General features: G+C 44.1%; 1 pseudogene; it reads right to left on the reverse strand.

The window, feature by feature from the left end:
- Positions 1 to 1,282: 1,282 nt before the first annotated feature.
- LOC120836083 lies at positions 1,283 to 16,757 on the reverse strand (annotated as a pseudogene).
- Between the last annotated feature and the right edge of the window lie 525 nt (positions 16,758 to 17,282).

Raw genomic sequence — 17,282 nt, forward strand, 5'->3', positions numbered from 1 at the left:
TAGAGACGTTTAATCTAGGAGTTTCTTTGCGCGGCAAATGTTCTTTTTTCTTTCCACTTGAACTGAGTTCTTTATTTTGTGATCAACTGCGCCAGACATAGCGGTAAGCGATGTAATTAGGAATAGGCTGGAGCTCGTCTTTATACAAATAAATAAGAGTTCTAGTTGTTTAAAACTTTTATACGTATTTGGTTTTGTTCGGAATTAAGATGACCTGGCGCTAGATGAAGCTGACATGCATTCGGCAGGGCCGACTTTGAAGAGAAAATGATCTTGGTGTGTGTCAGGAGGAGACATCGGATTACGAAGTGCTTTTTCTTCTTCCATGTGACTCAGTTTATGGTAGCTAGAGTAAATGTATATGCTGCGCTTTCAGAGAAGAGCATCGCAAGGGTCTCAGATTTTGTCTAATAAGTTCAGCGGAGGAAGCGGGGTGCAACGAGATGGGTAGGGCATTCACCGTGCATATGCGCCATCGGGCCGCTTAGAAACAGCGCTCGCGTCATAGAAAGAACGCAATTACATAGGCCTAATTGTGACAGACAGTTTCCTAAGTTTCGAGACACTTCCTGTTTTTTTAAAGATCAGTGTAAAATATACATTTCGGGAACACATGCCAAAATTATGTTTCAACCCAAAACCGACGCTCCACAAGGCAGCATCCCCGCAAGCACCGTACTCACATTTGGAGCATGTGACTCCTTCTCCGCCAATAAGAAGTTTACGGCTTAAGCAATAAAAAAAAAAGGAAATGCTCTGGTCTGTTATTCTACTGGTGAGTCGCAACCAGCGCCCTCTTTGGAGGTGGACGTCGCGTCTGTCATGGACTTCAGCCTTTCTTTTGCGTCAAGTTTAGGTATCTGGCTGCTCGTAAGTTACATTTTCCAGAGAAAAACGCGGAGCAAACTTTAGTTTTTTTAAATCTCAAGTGATATTGCATATTTTAACGACAGGTAAGAAATATTTGATTGAAGTATGCTGAAATATTTTTTTTTGTTTTAAATGTTAATGAGTGTATTTTAGGTAACTAATCTGCTAGTTTTCATTTTACTTTCCTAACCTGACGTCCGCGCGGTCGATAATGTTATTCTTAAAAAACTCTTTATTTTTCCAGAGTCACTTGTTTAGGCATTGTATATTATTGATATTTTACCTACAACATATTTTATCCCGTTATTGTTCGCTTTGTATAATTGTGTAAATTATTTGTCATGTCATACCTGACACCTGAAGGAATGATCCCTCAGGATCGTTCGCCCAAGTGAACTTCGATGTACCATGCTCACACATTTTCCGCAATTGAAGTCCGGTCATTGTGAGCACAGCCAGAGAACTTTCGAGGGGCATGGCGGCCATGATGTCTTTTCGGCGTACAATACCTATAATGCAATACGATACATGTAAAGCAACTTTAGAGGCAATAGTTACTTCGCAAATACACTGCAGTGACGAAGATTCAACGGTTAACTAAGCTAAAACAAGTACTTCAAAAAATAATAAATGTGTGCTTGAGGGCTTTATGTGTATTGAGAAAAACACAATTGACCGTATTACAAAGAGCCGTTAAAGTAGTGAGACTCCTGGTAATTAAGGTTTTGCAAAAACACACTAATTGTATCGTAGGAGAATAGTGCGTACAATTGAATGCTGTCTCCTGACAAATGCGCGCTCGAATTCTGGCACAAATGCATAATAAAGAACGTTTCTTTCTAATGCAAACAATATCCTTTTTGTTGGAAAAAAGGTGGTGACAGTTACATGGATGCCGTCATCGCCCTATGCGCACTATTTTCAGTGGAAATTAAATGACGGAAATTTATTTCAGCGAGGCCATTAACTCATTAATAATTTCAGTTCGCTTTTAAAATTAATGGTTTCGTGGGTCATGTCGCAATCACAGTTTCAAAGGAATGATTATGAAATGTTAGCTCAATTTAAACAATTTTAGAAAAGGGCCTCGTCATATCCTTTGATCGGTTATCGCGTTTTTTATTTTTACTAATTTTAATACTGAAACAAGAAAAGCACCGAGATATCACTCTACTTTGTGTCGTAGTCGTTTCTGGCATTCGTCATTATGTGGGGACCGAATATTTAATGTACACACCGGCAGTACTTTTCCGAGATAATAAAAACTTTTAGGTAACTTTTTTGCATTTCCGATCGGTTGAGCCGCATCCCGAAACGAGCGCCATACAGCGTCCCTGAAATAAGTCCTCGCTTTCATGACAAGCGTGTGCCTGTTTTCAGAATGAGGACAAAGAGGCATAGAGCATGAGCGAAATAAATAGCCTTGGAGCACTTCCGGAGCGGCGTGTAAAGTTATTGGCGAGAAAGATAGTAATAGAATAATTAAAGGAAAGACACAAGAACGTCCTGGGCCTGCGTCTGCTTAGTAGGATTATATACTCCCGGAACGGCTCGCGTTTTTGCCTGGGCTGAAAACCGAAAGAAAGAGACCGGCAATAATGATCGAAAAAGTGGTGGCATGCTAGACAATAAAGAAGAAAAATAAATAAAAGGCGGTCCAGCCGTCACTTTTTGTTTGACAAAGTCTTGCGTTCGAGTCCTCTTGGGGTCTCTTTTTTTATTTCATTAGTTTCTTGTTTGTTCGTGCACAAGTGTGTGATACAAAGAGTAATTCGTCTTCAGAAATTCCTTTATTTATAATTGGTGTCTCCTTAGCACTTACAGTAGCGCCTTAGTGAGAACAGTTGTCATATGATGTTTTTCTTTCCTGTCGCTGCTTCTGCTCTCTCGTCGATAAAACGCTCAAAACGCGACAGAAAATAGTACGCAGCGTGTTACATGATAAAATAATCAGTACCTACAACAAGAAGCTTGATGTCTCGACATACCAGCAATAAGATGAAATAATTTGAAAAATGTAATCCGACTCAAAATGACAAGAATTAAAAATGTTGCAAGATGATATGTTATGAAATATTTATTAGAAACATAAATAAGCTTTGCTATTTAAATAACAAGACATGATAGAGGTTTTAGTGAAACCCGGGTAACATGCTTCTTAAAGAGGAGTCCCTAAAAATGCCAAATAAGGTAACGGCAACAATACGCTTACCCAAGAAAAAATATCATCCTAATGAATCTAAGGACTGCAGAAGATGTCTTCGATGAATTTGTCAACTAGTTGGGCATTTAACGGCCGAACCGGACACACGAAACATTGATCATGAAATTACTAAAATTTTGGCAAAACTACAGACCTTCGAGAGCTTAGAAATTTTTTTAATAATAAAATTGTAAATACCCTCCAGATTTTAAGAGATATAATATGAAATAACAGTCATACTACTTCCGGCAGTAAAACAAAATTCGACTTCAACGCATATAGAGCAGTAAAGACAGAACGAAATCGACCTCAAATATATTTCTGGCATGCCAATATTGAAACCTGTGAACCTAGTTTATGCGATTGCGATGTCTTTATTGTGATTTTAGTTAATTGAGAAACATTCTCGTTTTAAACCTGGATGAAATTTTTATAAGTTAAAAATCTAATACGGGTTTCATTTATCAGTATTAAGGCTTCTGCTCAAAAAGTAATATAAAAAGAAACTTTAGAATTATAGGCCAATTTTATATAACCTACAGTTTCACTAATTAGAGAAAAATATTTAACTGAAGCAATCACGTGCTTCTGTGCACGTTCTGATTAATACATGCAAAAACTTTATGGTTTTTTTTAACGTAAGTCAACATAAAAGCAAGACGGTGCTTGTGAGGAACTCTTCAAACATTATATATAGGTTACTTCAAAATAATAAAATTATTCGAACGCTTTTCCTTGGCCTATCCAAAGCTTTTGATACCATGGATCAGGGGTCGGCAACCTTTTGCTGCAGTGCGCCGAATCATAGCAAAGCTGAGACGGAGCGGACCGGATCAAAAACGAGAGAATTTGGCGAGGGTCAGTTTAAAGCGATGCGCAGAGAAAAAAGATTGTTTCCAAGACCCATGGTAACAAAAATGTGACTCCGATTCCTGTCGGCAAGGCAGCCGCGTCGAGGACGACATCACGGAAGAAGCCGGAAACATGGCGACGGAATTCCCAAGACGTGTAAATTAAACGTTGCTACCTTTATCCCTTCAATCCGGACTAATGACTATTCGTTTCAGTCGAAGAATGAATGAGAACGGTATAACTAACATGCGCAATCGACAATGTGAATTATCGCAGACCCCAGCGCTCAGGACAATCTCCGCGACGAAATCAGAAGGTCAAGACAACTCCAAACGCTTGTCCATGCTTTGAACCTCGGCAATGGTCAGGGCACCAACCAGCGAGAAGGAGATAAACACGTCGATCAACGCAAGTCAATGTGCCACAAACGTCAAATCGTTGCGCCTTCGAGCACGTCAACGACCACGAAGTACAACTCCTCGCATCGGACAACATCCTCGGCGTCGTCACCGAAACGCAACGTCAGCTCGCCCGAGCCCTAAACCAAAACTGAAGACCTCTTTAGGTGCACTCATCGGGCTGGTCCTAAGTTTTTTTCTTAATATGTAGCATGCTTGCCAAGATCCGAATACTAAATCGTTTTGGAGATATTCATTTTGTCATTCGAAAACAGATGTTGTTCACGGAGATAAGTGCTATAGCGAACACTGCGATGAAGGCTGCTGCGAGATTTCGTATATTTTTCGAACTAATTGAGAAAGGTCATCTTAAAAGTTCACGAAGTTGATGAGGTCAATTTCATTCAAGCTTTTTTTTTTTTTTTGTGAACATTTTGATTTACACCTTGAACTTTGTCGAGGTCTGTCATATGAAGGACTTCTGGAAAACGTGAAAGTTAGCAAAGCTGAATTCGAACTCCCCGTTCGCATCACGTACCATCTCACACAGAGTATCTTTCCGTAATTGTATGCTCGCTCTTCGTGCAAAGCTTTTCTAAAGCAAAAATTCCTAGCATTTTTGTTGATAGAAATTCCTCTTTGTTTAAAGCACTTAAACTTTATCTTGAAATCTCCATTCTGAGGCCATTCCCGCTACGAGTTTTCGTTCCCTTTGAACTCCTACGTGTCGGTTGTTCAGGTGCCATGAGATATCAGCCAGTGATGCCAAGTGACACAAGTATTTATAATCAGAGAGTTCCTCCAGGGGCGTCTTTCCACGGACAAAAAACTGCGAAGTTTCGAAACTCTTGTTTTAAAGACCCATCGAACTTCTGTACGCCTCTGTATGCGAAAAAAGAATGAGGATGGTACGAAAAGTGATTCCGAAGGAAATTTATGCCAATAATCAACGACTTTATTTATTGATTTGCAATGCATCTTTTTGGCACACAATTGTTGATAGATAACACAGCGAACCTGCAAAGAAAAAACCCTCAGGAGTGCAATTATTTTACCTTAGATTTGAAACCAACGACATTTAACTCGCCATTGTATGGTCTTCAAAATTGGGTGTGTGTATAGACGGGCGGGGGGGGGGGGGGTAGGTTTTTCTGGGAGCTTGTGGGCGGTCGCATATTATTGCCTCGCGGACCATAAGGCCGCGCGCGTCGGCGAGAAAGCGCGTGCGTGGCCGAGTGGTTACCGCGCTTGACTTTCGCGCGGAAGGTGTAGGTTCGGTTCCCCCAGTTAGCGGACTGTCCTTTTATTTACTCTTTCAATTTGGCCTTCTCGTAAGTTCGAGAACAATCTCGCCTGATCGAGTTCCGAATATTCTACGCACCGAAAGTTCTACGCCGAATGATCCAGAAACCCACGAGGGTACGTAAGAGACTCCGCAAGGCGAATGGAGTCAGTCTCGCCCCTGCGCTCGATCCTGCGGTTTCGCCGACATCGACGCCCGCGATGCTCTGCTGTTTTCTTCTGTTCTCTTTTTGTTTTGGGCACAAGTTCGCCCCATTAAACGTTTAGTTTCTTCAGTTATCTTCGCTTCACCAATAGTCATTCGTGACATTTTGGTGGAGGTGCGGGGTATTCCATTTTATGCCCGCTAATCGTACCCCTCCTAAGACATCCCGGCTAAGCGACGTGCTCAGCCCTTGAAGGCTACCCTTCGCCGAAGACGACCGAAGTAAAGAGCCTCCAAGAACGACAAAGCACTCCCACTCTCCCGACGCTGCGCATCGCAGCGACGCTCCTGCTTCGGTGTCTAACAACCTAAGCGTTATTATCGACGGCCACGACGCATCAGCATTCGTGGACACCGGAGCAGACTACTCAGTCTTGAGTGGGAGGCTCTCTCGCCGCCTGCGAAAAGTGACAACGCCGAGGGAAGGCCCTCAAATACGAACCGCCCGGTGGGCACCTCATCACACCAGTCGGGAGATGCACTGCTCGAGTCGAGATCCACGGTGAGACGTGCCCTGTGAAGTTCGTCGTTCTGCAAGACTGTTCGAGGGACATTATCCTCGGAAGGAATTCCTTTGCGAGTATGGCGCCATCATTGAACTCGGGACAAACCAGTTGACGCTGCGAAAGCCTGTTCTGCTGCTGGTGGAGACGAACACGACGTCAACCGCGATCCGAGTTATTGCCAACCATGTGAACCTGCCGCCGCGGTCGAGTGTTTTCGTAACCGTCGTAACCGACGCAGCCATGCACGGTGAAGCTCTTCTGGAAGTCAGAGTCCAACTGCTCCTTAAAAAAGGAATCGGCGTCGCACGAGGCGTAACGGATCTCCAAGAGGTACGTACAACTGTTCTCGTGACAAACTTTCAAGAGGAGCCGCAGCACCTAACGAGGGGTATCACCGTGGGCCACGTCGACGAGCTTCAGGCGCCAGCCGTGGTCACCACAATCGCTGAGAGAACTTCGTCGTGCCAGCAGAAGAGCACGTCGCCGCTGCAGCTCGACATCTACGCCGAGCTCCCGGCTTCTAAGCGCCGGCAGCTGGTTGATCTCTTCGCCGAATACAGTGACTGTTTTTGCCACGTCTTCGAAAGCTCGCCAAACACCAATGGCGAAACATCGCATTGTTACCGACGACGACGCGCTCCCTGTCCACCAGTCGCCGTAAAGTCTCCTTAAAGGAAAGGAAGGTGATTCAAGATGAAGTCCAGGAAATGCTCAACGACGACATCATTCAACCCTCAAGAAGTCCGTGGGCGTCCCCAGTCGTCCTTGTAAAGAAGAAGGACGGAACCCTGAGGTTCTGCGTAGACTATCCTAGACTGAATGCTGGGACTAAGGACGTCTATCCGCTCCCCCGCATCGACGATACACCTAGGCCAACTGCGCCACTCCCGATATTTTTTGTCGATGGACCTGAAGAGTGGCTACTGGCAGATTGAAGTCGACGAACGGGACCGAGAGAAAACTGCCTTCGTCACTCCCGACGGACTGTACGAGTTCAAAGTGATGCTGTTCGGACTTTGTACAGCACCAGCCACCTTCCTTGGGTGTCATGGACACCGTGCCGGCAGGTCTGAAATGGCAGAGGTGCCTCGTCTACCTAGACGATGTCGTGGTATTATTACGAGATTTCGACGAGCACCTGGGACGACTTCAAGCCGTGCTTCAAGCCATCAAGACCGCCGGCCTGTCACTCAAGCTAACAAAGTGTCGATTCGCCTATGGAGAACTAAAGCTCCTTGGCTACATCTTGAACAACAAAGGTGTTCTCTCTGACCCCGAGAAGACCCGCGCCTTAGCTGCATTTACGCCGCCGTCTGACAAGAAGGCCGTGAGAAGATTTCTCGGACTCTGTGCCTACTACAGGCGCGTTGTTCGAGACTTCGCCAAGCTGTGCGCATCGCTGACGCACTTTACGAAGGACGCCGTAAAGTTCGAGTGGACAGAAGAACACCAGCGGTCATTCGACGGGCTCAAACGAAGACTCTCGACGCCCCAGATTCTTGGCCATTTTGACCAGTTTGCTGAAACGGAGATCCACACCGACGCCAGTAACACCGCACTGGGGGCTGTTCTAGTCCAAATGCAGGATGGGGCAGAGCGAGTCATGGCATACGCAAGTCGGACGCTGTCTAACGCGGAAAGGAACTACTCAACGACTGAAAAGGAGTGCCTCGCTGTCGTCTGGGCAATAACAAAGTTTGGCTCATATTTGTATGGACGTTCTTTTCGCGTGGTCACAGACCACCACTCGCTCTGCTGGCTCGCGAGTCTGAACGACCCCTCCGGACGCCTCGCCCGGTGGAGCCTACGGCTGCAGGAGTTCGACATGACCGTGGTGTACAAGCCCGGCCGGAAGCATAATGACGCTGACTGCCTGTCAAGGGCCCCAGTCGAGGCCGGTCCTGTCTGCACCAAAGACGAAGACGATGAGTGTTTTTTCGGCGCCCTGAATGTCAGCGACATGGCAGCACTTCAACGAGACGACCCTGACCTGCGAGCACTCATGGGCACTTAGAGGGGCAAGGAAGTGCCATTCCCCTCGTTTTCGTACGAACACTGCCAACCTTCTTCATCCGACAAGGTGTGATCTACAAGGAGAACTTCAGTGACAACAACACGGCGTGGCTGTTGGTGATCCTTTCCAGTCTTCGAGAGGAAATATTTCAAGCCTGCCACGATGACCCGGTGGCGGGACACCTTGGCTACAGCAGGACTCTTGCCAAGATACGCGAAAAGTACTACTGGCCTAAGCTCGCGAAGACAGCCCACCACTACACCCGCTCTTGCCACGAGTGTCAACGACGGTAGAAACCACCGACGAGACCGGCAGGACTTCTTCAGTTTATTGCGCCACCATCGGCCCCTTTCCAGCAAATCGGAATGGATTTACTTGGACCATTCCCACCCTCGACGCATGGAAACCGATGGATCATTGTCGCAACCGATTATCTCACACGGTACGCCAAGACGAAAGCCCTTCCATCAGGAACGGCTGTTGAAGTCGCCAAGTTTTTTATCGAGTCCATTGTACTCCGACACGGCGCCCCTGAAGTCCTCATTTCAAACCGTGAATCATCGTTCATGGCCCAGGTGATGCAGGAGATCCTCCGTCTTAGCAACACGAACCACCGGCGAACCACAGCGTACCATCCTCAGACTAATGGGCTGACGGAACGCCTAAACACGACCATCGCCAACATGATCTCCATGTATGTCGACGTGGAGCACAAAACATGGGACGAGGTGTCGCCGTACGTCACATTTGCCTACAACACGGCCGTACAAGAGACCACTGGAGTGACACCCTTTCAATTGGTGCATGGGCGCAAGGTAACGACAATGCTGGACGCTATTTTACCCCACGAACCGGCTGTCGACGGAAGCGACGACGCCCAGGTGGTTGCCCAACGGGAGAAGTTCCTCAGCTCGCCAGCGTACGGATTAAAGCCCACCAACGTGTCGACACTGACCGCTACAACCTTCGTCGTCGGGACGTCCACTTCCAGCCCGGAGACAGGGTGTGGGTGTGGACACCGATTCGCCGCCGCGGTCTCAGCGAGAAACTCCTCAAACGCTACTTTGGATTCTACAAAGTGCTTCGTCAACTCGGGGACCTGAACTACGAGGTGATGCCTGACGGAACACGGACTTCATCACGCCGCCCTCCACAACCGGAAGTCGTCCACATCGTGCGACTCAAGCCGTACTACGATCGATAGGACAGTGAATTTTGTTTTGTAATTCACTCGCTAGGATTGTGCTGCACAAGTCTACGTAGTTTGCCATTATTATTTTTTTTGCTGTTTTTGTTTCCCAGCACGTCGCATCGAGACGATGCGCTTTTAAAGAGGGCAGTAATGCCACGCGCGTCGGCGAGCAAGCGCGTGCGTGGCCGAGTAGTTACCGCGCTTGACTTTCGCGCGGAAGGTGAAGGTTCGATTCCAGTTAGCGTACTGTCCTTTTATTTAGTCTTTCAATTTGGCCTTCTCGTAAGTTCGAGAGCATTCGCGCCTGATCGAGTTCCGAATATTCTACGCACCGAAAGTTCTACGCCGAACGATCCAGGAGCCCACGAGGGTACAGAAGAGACTTCGCAAGGCGAGCGGAGTCAGTCTCGCCCCTACGCTCAATCCTGCGGTTTCGCCGACATCGACGCCCTCGACGCTCTGCTTTTTTCTTCTGTTCCCTTTTTGTATTGGGCAAAAGTTCGCCCCATTAAACATTTAGTTTCTTCAGTTATCTTCGCCTCATCAATTGTCATTCGTGACAATATGTGGCAGCGGTCTGCCGGCTGCCGACCCCTGCCATTAATAACTGTCATGCTACCAAATTATACGAAACACGTTTTCAGAGTTGTTTTAACTTGTTCCGTAAAATTATTTTCAAAACCAATTTCAAATAGTAAAAATTATGGTAAACCCAATGAAATAAAGTATTTGTATTCTTAAGTCGAGTTCAAAAAAATTATGGTACGGTTAGCTATGTTTAATTCACCAATCAGATTGTGTGTTGTCATCGCTCTTGGATGATGTATACAGCTTCACTTTAATTTTATAATAATATTTTAGTGATTTCTGAATATTATATTACGTAGGAGAGTGTCAGAGATTTTATGTAGTGTCTATTGTTGCCATTTCTTTCATGGGACAGAGTTTTTGTGTATTGCATGCCATTATGGTAATAACTTACGTTGCACACATACTTGCAATGATATCATAAGTTTTTTATGTCTGTTCATGTAAAATTCAGTTATGTTTTTTGTATGCTTAAATCATGAGCCTGCTTTCGCGGGTCCCGTATGCAATTGTTCAACCCTAGAGCGGACCAGGGGCTCAACATTTTTATTTTATTTTAAAATAAACGTTATTATTTTTTTATTCTCATGCAAAGCATACGCTTGCCATAAGACAGGTATGTTGTATGTCTTATATATTGTGTGAGATTTATTACATCTTTTATTAAAAATAACCTTTTGTTCTCGCTCATGCCGACTAGGTTTTGCAGTTCGCTTGTTTAGATCTGGTATACTATAGTATGAGATAAGTATAATATCTCTTTTATTCTACGCTGAAGGCAAAATAGATGTCGTTCGTGATGTAATAAAAGTAGAAGCCGAATGTGTATGCAGCACACATTGCTTAAAAACGTTGAAGTAAATTATGATATGAATTCAGCCATCTTATCTTAAATAACTCTTTTCAGTGCTGGCTAAATAACATATATCGCCCACCTTGTTTAATGGACGACCTTGTGATTCCGGCGTTCACAACAGCAGCATTTACGTCCGACCAGGCGCCCGGAACGGTGCTGTTCCTGTCGGCGTAGTAGGCCAGAAACGAGTCGGCTATGGTATTCACCATGTTGCATTCTTTCAGGCGGCAGATCTTGTGGTCGGCTTCGAGCAGCACCTTAGAGATTCCAATATACTCCTCTCCGGCCTCTATAACTGCCCGTCTGTAGGGTTCCAGCATCTCTAGGGTTTTGTTATCTGGCAAGATTATGTTCGCATTATTTTTAATCGCGCATAAGGCTGTTTTATTCACCGATGCATTTTTGCTAATGTCGAGACCGGTTATAACGAAGTCAACGAAAACCGTAAATCACTTTGCTATATCCGCTATTTCTTTATAACCGACTTCGGTTATAACAAAGTGCAAAAGGGAATCGGAAGTCGTGATCGATTCGCTGTAGCCGCTATTACGTCATAACCAACTTCGGTTATAACGAAGTGAAAAGGGGAACGGGAAACGGTGATCGCCACCCTGTAGCCGCTATTTCATTATGATGGACTTCGTTATAACCGGTTTCAACAGTATACACCTTCCAGATTCCAAACAGAAATCTTTCAGTATCCGCAGATCATGTTCAAGCAGATTTGTTTTTCGATGAGACACTCAGAGCTGAATTTTCCCGCTTTGACGCACTGTAATTTTTTTCTGAGGCTAGGACATCAAAAATTAATGATGCGAAATAACTCAGGAACCAGACATAAGTTATAGACTAACTTTCTGTGATATCATCAATACCCAATATTCCAATATTTACGGAGCTCTGGCCACCGACAAGAAAAAGTTACTACAGGCATGGCGCGGCACACGCCAGATTTTACCCGAAATATATTCAATTGTGAGACAATTTATATCTTTCCAGCATTAGATCCCATAATGAACTGTCCAAGTTGTTATTCTGCTGTAGTCACAGACTGCTTAATAAACGCAGGTCTTGTCGAGTTTCCACCATTGTATTACTGCTCTGCAGCCAATCAGATTGAGGGTAACAACAGACGCCCTACGTTTGTCAAGTTGACAGCGACCAAAGTTGTGTTAATCTATGATTCTGCCCAAATATTGAAAAGATCATAATCCTGCCTGCGCGAAAATATTAGCGACTTGATACAGAAAGGAAGAAAACGCTGCCAAGTGAGGGGACACCAGGGAACAAAAAAAGGATATATTACGGAAGTACAAGTAGGATAAAACATATTATCTACCTGTACGCGTTCTCAGAATTCTGTAGGAAGGACCATCTAACTAACGGATATAATTTGTAATATGTAAAAGTGCGTTTATATAATCGTGCTTAGCTACTTCTCTCGCAAGCACAAGGAAAACCAATGTGTAGGACACAGTTAACATGCTAAATCAATAACCAATTTTTCTTGAATTTTATCTGCACAGTAGCTCTAAGGTCCTAAAACGTCCGAACACATAATAGTAACCCCCTCACGTTTTAAGGGCACTCGTTTCTAATAACTCCATAACTCGCAAGCTCATGCTCCTAGATTGCAAAAACAAATTGCTTTCTGAATAGTCGGTAGAGAAATATACTCGCATTTTCATTTCAAGCTATGTTGTTGTAAGGAAGAGTTGCGTACCAAAACGTATGTTTGTGGTAAATACGTTTGCTACGTCCCTGGCTTTTTGCTGCATGGCGATGTACTAAATATAGGGTGAAAATTATAAGGAAATTATGCCAATTGTAGGATGTTTTTTGCGTTTCATGTAAAATTCTTTTCCGCAGCTAAAAATAAATTTAAACTCAAGTGTAGAATAAAACTAATTGCAAACGTTCCGTATTTGCTTAGTTCGTCAACATAACTAAAATCCTGCTAGAAAAAAAAAGCCACTTAAACATGAGGATACAGGTATTCCCTCTTTTCTACGCTTTCTGGGTCAAAGGCTATATAGTTAGAATACAAAGTGCGTACTAAAACTAGGTTTCTCGGTTCCTAAATATTTATCAAGGGTAACATAAACCAGGTGATACCGCGTTGTGTCAAATTATTAGCCAAAGATAATTTAATTTAAGCTTATTTACAATAACGTTTTTGGTTAAGTGTTCACTAGTCAGCCGCAGTTAACTCAAAATTTTAGATTTCAGTCAGTGTTGCGGCCAGCTCTGTGACGTAAAAAAAAATCTATTTTTTCCCGCCATTTTGTCACAAGTGTTGCGTTCGGCCCACCAGGGCCCTAGGCCACGGCGAGAAGACGACTCCGAAAGCAGAGCAGACGGATTTTACTCCCAGGCAGGCTCGCCGAGAGACGAAATCCGAAGTGCATTATCGGTTGCTGCCAAGAACAAATAAAGGAAAAAGTGCGATGCTGAACATATCGCTTTCGGGGCTGCGGCTATCAACAGCAGCGCGCCTACATGCGCTTAAGCGTGACAACGCAACACAACCAAGTTTTATCATAAATGTGCACAAAATGTGTTTATACTATATTAGTGTTCACACAATTTTCAATGGTAGAATCGCAGGGGCTTAGAGATGTTTTCTCAATTTGTAGCACAATAATAAAACCGAGCCAACATACGCTGATTCCTACCAGAATGCGGGTCGTACCTTGCTCAACCGAGCTGTCCAGGAGAATAGGATTTCCCGACCAGTCCTTCAGCGTTCCATTCTTGTAGAATTGTATTTTCAAATAGCCCAAATATTTTCCAAACCAGAAATCTTGCGTTACAAGTGCAACAGTTCCACTCGCCCTCTTTACAACCTTTGGATACTGTCCCACTGGTGTGTCATTCCCAGGGCTTACACCTACAGGTAAAAATATAAATCGAAACATATGGCATGGTTTCTTCTCAATAAATGTCGAAACTTTGGGCAATGCGCAAATGAATGCATTACACTTAAATGCTTTTCTATCCAAAAATCTCATTTCTATGAAAACTTTCTGTGTCCAATGAACGCATTTGATTCATACAAGATATAAAAGAACATATGAGAACCATGTAGGAACTGAGACATATAATACTTTTATAAAACAAAACTCGAGAGAAGTTTTTACAAGTTTATTATATGGTTTTTATATGTTCTTATATAGTTCTTGTATGGTCCTTTTATGTTCTTGTATATCTTGTATGATTGATATATGTTTATTGGCCACAAAAAATTTCTTATACAAATGTTTTTTTTCATTAGGGTTAGAGTGGATAGTTAAGACACTGCAACAAATTTACATAGCCAATCATCGAGAAGGTTAAAATTTGAACTTTCTGAAAAAGAACATTTTTACCCGGGGTCAAACACTTAGTATTATGAATATATTCTGACGCATTAGCATAACACATGTATAGTTGATATTTTGATAGTTTACAAGTGATGAATTGGGAATATTAGGCAGTGTTCTAAGTTGGTATGAAGGGCGAGTTGGATATAAACAAAATTAAGTAAGCAATTTCTGGAAAATAAACACAAACCAAACATATAAGAGATGCAACATGTGCATATCAATTTCAAATATGTGTTTTTGTGTACCCTTGGAGACATTACGCATTTCTCAGGCATTCACTCAGCAACATAAACTCTCTAACAATATAAATTTCACGTTATATTATATGGCGATGTGTCCCTGCTGGATAAAAAAATATCGCTTGGGAGTAACCGGGAAGTACAAAGCGCTTCACCAGGTCGCCCGCATGTTAAAGTCAGAGCCGTGTATTGAGAGAGTTTGGTCAATGGGAGGCGCGGGCAGAGCCAGGGCGTGCGGCAGACTCGGAAAGGGGGCTTGGCATGCTCTCTTGACCAACCAGAAGCCGAAAAGTATCCCCTAGCGGTGGTAGCGAGAAACAGTTCTGAGCCGATCGATCATCCAAGGTCTCTGTTCGTATATGGTTTTAATAAGTGCGTAAGAGTGAAGTACAGTAACTCCTTGTGGTTGAAAATAGGGTGCACGTGTTGTTTTATTATGATCATGCAGAAAGATGTAAGAAACGAATGCGCCGCTCAACTCTGTTTTGCGCGGACAGAGTGTGACCGCTCTGACGGCAGATTCCCGGCGCTCGGCGTTTGGCGTCAGGATTATGTCGATCTTTCCGCTAGTCGCACTCTTCCACCATCATTTTAGATGAGTGTGATTGAAACATCACGTGTACCATATTTTCAGTCATCGAGAGTTACTCCAATGCAGTTATCAGGTTTGTTTCTCGCGACCACCGCCAGGGTATTATTTCCGGCTTCTGGTTGGTCACATTCGAATTTCTGAAGACGCCCTGGAACACGCCCAGCCCGCTTTCGGCCAATGGCGCCGCTTCATTTGTCTCCTATACTTCCCAACGAATGGCCAAACTCTCTACATATACGGCTCTGGTTAAAGTATCTACGCCCATTTCCACCGTAAGGCGGACAATTCCAATCGGGGTATCAAAAGGCACTACGCCATTGATGAAAGGCTGGCGCGGAACTATCTGTAGGGGCTTTTTTAATCGCGACGCGTGGCGAGGACAGTCAATAAATTACTCAAAGTGGGGAGAGAAGCTGTATCACCAAACTGCAGTAAATGTCTACTTGTTGTTGAACCGGTGAGTTACGTGACTTTCTGAGGCGTATAGTGACAAGGAGGATCAAGCACTGGCGCCCATATGTGTCGTGATATTCGTCGAGAACGAAGGCTGCAAACTGTGATTGTTTTAACACACAATGTGTTTATTGGATGCATTTCATGCGAAAAGCGTTATACTCGAGTGTGACGAAGAGGCTTTATACACAGGTGAAGGCAAAACACAGCATACACATCCCGCAGCAGGCACATGGAAGCATTTAGAAGGCAAACTTCGCTACACTTAAACACACGTAATTACAATTGTGCCTAATGAATCATAACAAGCGAGATTAACCAAGCAGCTGAGAGGGAATCAAGCCACGGACCCTACGATCACCACGAGGAGAAGGTTAATGTGAACGCAAGCAGCTGTATTGGGTATGGCTAACGGGCTGCGGTATCTTAGAAGGCTGTCGGCTCGCGTACCTGAACGTCCAATTATAAAGCGTAGCTCCCCACGTGATCTCAATAACGCTACACGATAGCTTACAGTAAAGCAAAAACAAATAGAGCAGCCCGCTCATGATGCCACAACTTTGCAAATCAGTCAATATAGGGTAAAGCGGGCACGCTAATCCAACTATCCTCGCGATTAGTTCGGTAACCACAAGGAGTCCTCGCAATTAGAGGGCATTAAGATCTAAAGGCGCTCCACGCAGCGTCAGAAATAGTAGTACCCATAAAAACTCCTCAATGAAGCATATATATAGTTTCTTCAGAATTCATTCCTTGCTAAATTTAAACTTGTCTTAAAAATTCTGATAAAACAGAGGAGCGCATGAGTCATATGTGTGTGCAACCCACATGAAACCACCCAAAGCCTCACTTAAGGAATCATAATTCATATCATAACGCACGCCAAAGAAACCAAGGACAAATGGTGTGCTCTTCACGTTTATCAGAATGATCAAGGAAAGTTTAAATTTATTTATTGCATTGTAATTTTTCTTGCTTGAACGTAAGTACGTTCCACCAAGTTTCAGGAGCGTTTTTTTTTTTTTTTTTCGAATTCACTCGAACTAATGGCAGTGCTTTTTTTCTACGCTTCCACTCACCCTCCGTGTCGTGGTCAGGGAGGCCGTAATGTTTGCTCATCATTATAGATGTGATTGAGAGACCTTGGTTAATGCTCTGTTATACTCCGACGTTGAGCGCAGCAAACGTAGCGCAGCGCAGAACGCGCGCGTTTCATTGGCCGGCGAGCAGGAACTCGATATCTGCAAACAATCAGTATCTGTGTACGCTGCTCTATATACGCTGCGTTTGATACACTCGACGTCAGAGCATAACAGAGCCTTTAGGAATCCAGCTCTTTTGAGCCCGGCGGCCCTCATCCACAATACGCACGTCTCGAAGTGACGGGCGAAGGCGGTCCTTGTCACCCCAGCCCAGACTTTTTTTACTTTCGGACTTGAAACAAGGTGGCGATAGTACGGATGTAGCACTTGAACGATTCCCGGAACTAGATTGAAAGTTTCGCAGTATTTGTAAGATACAATCTAGGCATCTATCTCCGAGAAACGGTCGTTTTTAACATATTAGCAATTCGTTTAAGCCCATGTCGAGAGGATGGATCATAACAATAGATACTATACGACACGGAAAGTGTTCAGGCAAGGTAGA

Source organism: Ixodes scapularis, unplaced genomic scaffold, assembly GCF_016920785.2.
Source record: "Ixodes scapularis isolate PalLabHiFi unplaced genomic scaffold, ASM1692078v2 PGA_scaffold2__306_contigs__length_199485367, whole genome shotgun sequence".
Lineage (NCBI taxonomy): Eukaryota > Metazoa > Arthropoda > Arachnida > Ixodida > Ixodidae > Ixodes > Ixodes scapularis.